The sequence below is a fragment of the Euphorbia lathyris genome, chromosome 5 (genome assembly GCF_963576675.1).
Source record: "Euphorbia lathyris chromosome 5, ddEupLath1.1, whole genome shotgun sequence".
Taxonomy (NCBI): Eukaryota; Viridiplantae; Streptophyta; class Magnoliopsida; order Malpighiales; family Euphorbiaceae; genus Euphorbia; species Euphorbia lathyris.
Genome location: NC_088914.1, coordinates 75,315,995 through 75,323,094, shown reverse-complemented (window position 1 = coordinate 75,323,094; position 7,100 = coordinate 75,315,995). Strand labels below are relative to the sequence as shown.

The window sequence follows — 7,100 nt, the reverse complement described above, 5'->3', positions numbered from 1 at the left end:
CTCACCATGTTGAGCACCATTCTGTTCTTTCTTTCTACTACACCATTTTGCTGTGGTGATCTAGGGACTGAAAGGAAATGACGGATTCCAGGATCTTCACAAAATTGCTTGAAAGAGATGGACATATATTCACCGCCTCTGTCTGATCTGAGTGCCTTAATAAAATGGCCACTTTCTTTCTCCACTTAGACTTTGAATTTTTTAAATGTCTCAAAAACTTCTGTTTTTTCTTTCAAAAAATACACCCAGGTTTTTCTACTATAATCATCAATGAAAAGTGTTGAAACACCTTTCCACATGATTTTGATTTGACAAAATTATTTAAAGATAATCCATGATTAAGGGGCAATTAAATTTAAGTGCTTTGATTTAATTGTACTAATGTGTTTGTTCAATGTTGAGTATAAGTATAAATGAAAACAGAAATAAAAAGGTAAGACATGATGAAGTCAGCATGAGAACGCAGCACAAGCTGAGTGAAGTGTAACTCAGCACTATAGAAGATAAGTCTTCTTCAGAACAAACGCTTGAAGACGAAGCTGACCGAAGAAGCTGAGTAGAACGTGACTTAGCCTCGCTAGAGACAAAGATCAAAGGCAACGTTTATCAAAGTCAAGCTGAGTGTTCATCAGGACAGTGTCAATGATCCGTTTACTAAAAGACAAGATCCGACAACGTCTGCGCCAATACAGAAGCCTTGGAATTACGCATAGAGTCAATTTCGAGACACATGGGTCAACTAGCATTTGGCTAAAAGACGAAACTGGCGCTAGAAGACGAACCTATAGGAAGAAGACAAGCCTGACGCCTGCTAAAATCAGACGACATGATTGGCCTGCGAATTCTGAATGCTGACCAAGCGTGTGACGCAAGAGAGCCGTTTGAATCCAACGGATACTTCCAGATTCAAATGATTAGAGCTTCAGAATCAACTATAAAAGGACAAGACCATCTCTTGGATCCTTTGCCGAAAATACAAGAGAAAAAGAGTATACATACAAAGCACATTCAAACAAGAAAAAGAAGATCTTACACCAAATTTCTATCTATGTGTAAAAGCTAGATTGAATTTGTATTCATCTAAAGTGTTCTTCATCTAGAAAGAACAAGTTTGTATCAATTGTAAAAATTGAGAGAGTGGTGCTGAGTACTCGGTTTTAAGTACTCAGCGGTAGAGAAAATCTGAGTGTTCGGTTATAGCGCTCAGTAGGAGTTGAGTAGACGAATAGAGGAAGATACACTTGCATATTCAACTGCCTTGTAAACGGTTTGTGCTCTACCTTTAAAGAGCTCAGTACTGGATTGAAAAAGCCCGGAATGACTCTGGGGACTAGACGTGGGCGGTGAGGCCGAACCAGGATAAATCTTGCTGAGTAATTTCTAACCTTTTCTCTCAATATATATGTATGTGCTGTTTGCTTAAATTACTCAGGATATAAATTGTATAAGCTGACACTGAGTAATCAGAGTGCTGAGTTGGAAGCTGACCTTAAGTGTTACTTCCTAACTCACAAGTAAAACGGTTTTAGTCAGCCTCTGACTAAAGCTGTCTTACATCTCTCGGCCGTGCTGACCAAAACTGAGTTAAGTAATTCAAAGAATTAATTAAGTCAGCATAATTAAACGAAAAAGCTATATTAGTTCCTAACCCCCCCCCTTGGAACTAATCACACGGGACCAACAAAAAGTAGAAAATATTTATTTTTACCAAGAGACTGTGGAGTGATCGGTCCACACACGTCTGTGTGAACTAGCTCAAGTGGCGCCTTTGCTCTTGACATGGACTCCTTTGGAAAACTGGTTCTGAATTGTTTTCCAACAAGACATTTTTCACACAGTTGATGAGGCTGGTCAATTTGAGGCAATTTGTTTACCATCTGCTTCTGTCCCAACAGCTTCAGTCCTCCAAAATTGAGATGTCCGTACCGTAAATGCCAAAGCCAGGGGGGACTTTGCACACAAGTTTTCAAACATTTGGCCACGTCCGTTTGAATGTTAATTGTGAACATTCTGTTTCTCGCCATGGGTACTCGTGCAATCAGCTCCTTTTTCTCATTCAACAGAAGTATTTTCTGGTCCACCATATGAACTTCATAATTTTTTTCCAGTAACTGTCCCAAACTCAAAATATTGCTTTTGATGTTAGGAACGTAATAAACATTATCAATAAACTGGTGAGCGCCATTTTTGAGCCGAATAAGAATGGTTCCTTTACTTGTAATAGGAACCTTAGAGGAATCTCCAAATACAACATTACCGCGAACAGATTCATAGAGTTCCACGAACATCTTCTTATCACCACACATATGGTTACTTGCCGCATTGTCAAGATACCATATATTATTTTCTCGATTTTCTTCACCTTCGTAGGTAAGTAACACAGTGCTAGTTACTTCCTCATCTTGAATATTATTGGCAGTCTCCTCTACCTCCTTAGCCGGACTCCAACATTCTACCGTGTAGTGACCATACTTGGAGCAATTATAACACTGAATATTGGACTTGTCACGTCCTTCATTCGGCCTCCAGTTTCCTCTTCCTTGACCGCGTCCTCGACCTCTTCCTCTACCTCTAGTGAATTGAGTGCTTCTGTCATTATTATTGTTGCCGTTTTCATTTCTGCCTTGACTTCTACCACGTCCTCATCCTCTACCATTTCCTCATCGACCTCTTCTGCGTCCTCTACTAGACTGACTAATTTTGCCATTTTTAAACACAGCCTTCGTTGCTAAGACTTGTTCTGCGAAATCTTCTCTTCGTTTCTCAAACCGCTCCTCGCGTGCTTGTAATGACCCTACAACTTCATCAACAGACATTTCGCTAATGTCTCTGGACTCCTCCATAGCCACCACTATATAATCAAATTTTGGTAATAGTGATCGCATAATTTTTTCAACAATTCTGGACTGTTCAATTTTTTCTCCATACTGCCGCATCTGATTTATGACAGATTTTACTCGGGATGGGTAATCACTGATGGCCTCCGTCTCTTTCATCCTCATGGGTAATCACTGATGGGTAATCACTGATGGCAAACGAACTTTTTTAACTTTCTCCTCCCCTTGAAGAGAAACTCGTAGGATTTCCCACGCTTGTTTGGCGGTTGTAGCTTCGGCTACTTTCTCGAACATTAATTCATCCTACGGAAGAAGGTTGAACAACTACATGCATAGTTGTAACTCCACCAGGTATATCACACAGTTCAGTTGTTCTCAAGTACTACGCTGCCTCGTTGGTCGGGACTACGTAGCCTTTTTCAACAATGTCCCAGAAATCTTGACATCCGAGTAACGCCTTCATTCGAATACACCAACTTGAATAATTGGTTTTGGTGAGCTGAGGGTATTAATAAGGAAGTTTGAGACCGTCTGACATTTTTATAGGGTCTGTTTGGCGGAAGACTGACTCTTGTAATATGGCTCTGATACCACTTTGTTGAAATTAAGGAGACTAGAATTGAAATTTAGAAGGACTATCTTTTTTATTTTTCGGAATAAATTATTCCATTGGACACAATGCCACTTGCCTTCACTTCTTATTCAATTAGAATTACAATCCACAAACCCTGGTTACAAGCATACAAAAAAACAAAATAAAATCAACCCATTCAAACCAACCCATACATATTTAATTCCTTATCTCTTATCTTTATCTTATTTTTTTTGACTTTTGACCATTGATTTTTTTTTCTTCAAATCACATGATTGATTTCATTTTATTTATTTTTTATATATATAATAAATTAAGTTTAATTTTTAACACTAACTATATTGCCTAGCATTTAAGAATCAAGAAACAAGTGTCTTATTATGCGCAGGGAATAACATAGTGTCGTACACAAGGGAAAAAAAGTAACTATAACACCATAATGCTACTACCATCCGCTACTTTAGAGCCAAACATTAGAAATAGTTCCCTGGAATACTTGTAAACCTGCAAAAATAGCACTTATGAAATGAGTACCCCGAGGGGCATAGATAGGGGTTCGGGCCCCTCCGGCCGCCGGAACCATTTTGACCCCGGGTAGTTTCGAGCCCCCTATCTCAAAAATTAATATCGGGGTGTTGAATTAGCCTCACAAAATGGCCCCGTTAAGTGTTAGGTTTGTCCAAAATTCAAAATTTCAATATTTTGGACCTATTAAGTATTTCCTAAATCCAAATTTCTATTTTTTTGGGCCTGTTAGGCTCTCTAAATTCCAATTTCTAATTATTATTTTTGGCCTATTAGGCTTCCCTAAATCCAAATTTCTAATTTTTTTTCTTATTAGTTCCTCCTTAAATCCAAATTATTAATTTTTATTGGCATGCTAGGCTCTCTCATATCAAAAATTTTAATTTTTTTTACCTGTTCGGCCCTCCCTAAATCCAATTTTGAGAAACTGTATATTAATACTTAAAAATTGATTCTTAACCATTCAAATTATAACACGCATATATACAAAAAAAAAAATTATTTCTCATTTTCACAGTGAAAAACTCACCACCAGAAGGATCAAGTATGACACAAGTTTTATCTTTGAAATGCAAAGAGTAATTTTTCTCAAGCATTTCCCAACACTAAGCAAGTTGTGACTAATCTCAGGAACTAAAAGTACATCTGAAATTATTTTTGTACCTTCAGATGTATGCACAGCAACATTTCCTTGCCCCTTCACTTCCAACATCTTGCCATCTCCAATTTGCACATTCATGACGCTTGAACTTTTCAAATCAAGAAAGTTTTCTACATTTGAAGACATATGATGTGAACAACCACTATCCACTAGTCACTCATCTTTGCAATTTGCTGCAACATAACACGTAGCCATGAACAGCTTTCCTTCTTGAACTGCCTCCACTTGCTCCTCTGCTACCTGGGCTTGTAAATTTGCTTGATTAGATTTGTTTTTGCATATCCTCTCCACATGTCCATATTGTTTGCAGGCCCTACATTGAACTCCTGGCCTGACCCAACAATATTTCTCTAGGTGGTCATTCCTCTTGCAATGAGAACATGGAGGAAAAACTCGTTTTTTACTGGTGGATGCTGTCGTCTCCTTATCTTTCTTATCATTAGAAAATTTCTTCTTGAAGTTTCCTTGAGCTTTACCCTTTTGCTTAGCAAAGAAAGCTGCCTCTGTACTTTTTTCTTCACGAATCATTCTTCTTTGCTCTTGAGCTTGCAACGAACTCACAAGCTCGGCTAAGGAAATTTTGCTGAGATCCTTGGAGTCTTCAAGAGAAGAAATCTTAGCTTCAAATTTCTCTGGAAGACTTACAAGAACTTTCTCAACAACTCTTGTATCAGGTAAGTCTTCTCCTAGTAACCTGATCTGATTGACAGTGTTGGATATCCTATCAGCATAGCCTTTGATAGTTTCCACTTCTTTCATTTTCAGATTCTCAAACTCCCTTCTTAAGTTGAGAACATGAATTTCCTTAGTTTTCTTACTCCCTTGAAACTCATCTCTCAATCTATCCCAAACTTCCTTTGCTGTTTCGAAAGCCATAATTCTTATGAAAACAACGTCGGTTACAACAAAGTGAATAGCAGACAAGGCTTTGAACTTTTTTGCAACCTCCTCTTTATGAAGTTTGATTTGAGCTATGGTAGGATCCCTACCCAAAGGAGTAGGATCTCTTCCTATTTCCACAGCTTCCCAAATATCGAAAGCCCTTAAATAAGCTTTCATTTTCACTGCCCAGATCTGATAGTTTTCACCAGAAAATGGTAGAGGTGAAGGAGCTGAATAGCTATTTGAAGCCATGCAGAGAACAAAAGAACTCACACAAATTTGGTTTAGTGAAGGGATTCCTTTCTTGTTTTCTCTCACCAAACTCACATTCACTCATAGTCCCATTAAATCAGAAGCTCCGATACCATTTGTAAACCAAGGGATTATGGAAAAACAAAAATGGAGAGCAGGCTGAATAAACTGAACAGCTTAACATTCATTACAAGGAACAAGAAATATATAATGCTAACAAAAGATTGATGTCACAGCAATAGCTAAAAAAGACAAAAAAAGGTCACAGCTACAATTAAGGTCCTCATACCTCAAGTTCCTATAAAACTGTCTAACTACATAAAATAAGAAATCACATGAGAACAATAAAGACAAGAAGTCACATGCTAAACATTAAAAACAACAACTTAAATTATTAAACACAGCCAGAGTGTCAACTCTTAACAGTTCGATTTAGCAAAAAAAAAATTGCAAACGCATGTGTTAAATTGGCCCCCCAACCGAGTAATCCTATATTCACCACTGAGTACCCCTACAGAATTATGACTCAAAATAGGATATGCAAAGAACCCTTATGATTGCTTTTCCAGTCATGCTAGATTCATCAATGAGAAGAAAGTGACTATCAACACATGTAGAAATTGTAAAAACCATATCACAAATAAGAAGTCCCTACGTGGTCACTGATGTTTAGAGGAATTAAGTTTCCAACAACAATATCATATATTGAAACATCAACTCTTTTACCACCCCTAATAACCTGCACAAAAGTTTCTTGAGACATGTAATGCAATAAAGAAGAAAATAAAATCCAACACAAGAACGAGGCACTAGAAGTGCACCTCCATATGTATGTTTCTATTCTCCTCATTTAAGTCTTTAAACTAGAGAGATTATTTGTACTCATTCAACAAAACATTTATTCAAGTCGATTGAAGTTCAAATCATGTATACAATGGAATTGTCTGGAAATATATTTAACAGGGGCCGCTCGAACGCAGGCCCCCAAAGCAATAAATAATGATATAGGAGCTCCCACTTGGGGAGACCTTAGAGAAGTACCCCTCCTTTGTGCAATGGAGGATACTACTCTAGGCCATAGGCTTTCATGATCACCCACTGACCCTGTCCAGGTAAGTATGTTATAATGTTGCTTGGTCCTTTCTATTTATTCTCTTACTCCTCCTTATCACTTCCACCAACTTACAATGTGGGATTCACTACCTTCTTTCATCATTCACATGTGTTGCTTTTTGTTTTCTTTAAAGTCACTCGATTATGACTAGTGTTTCTTTGAAATTCCGAGAAAAGTGAAAGAAAGATAAACTCTATCGTATTAATATCACATAATTTAAGAAGTTCAGTTATGTTG

At 37.7% G+C, this 7,100-nt stretch overlaps 1 non-coding gene across 1 annotated transcript; it reads right to left on the bottom strand.

The window, feature by feature from the left end:
- Positions 1-6,708: 6,708 nt before the first annotated feature.
- Positions 6,709-6,869, bottom strand: LOC136231627 (U1 spliceosomal RNA). Its single transcript, XR_010689998.1, has one exon. It is a non-coding gene; the product is annotated as a U1 spliceosomal RNA (small nuclear RNA).
- Positions 6,870-7,100: the final 231 nt, after the last annotated feature.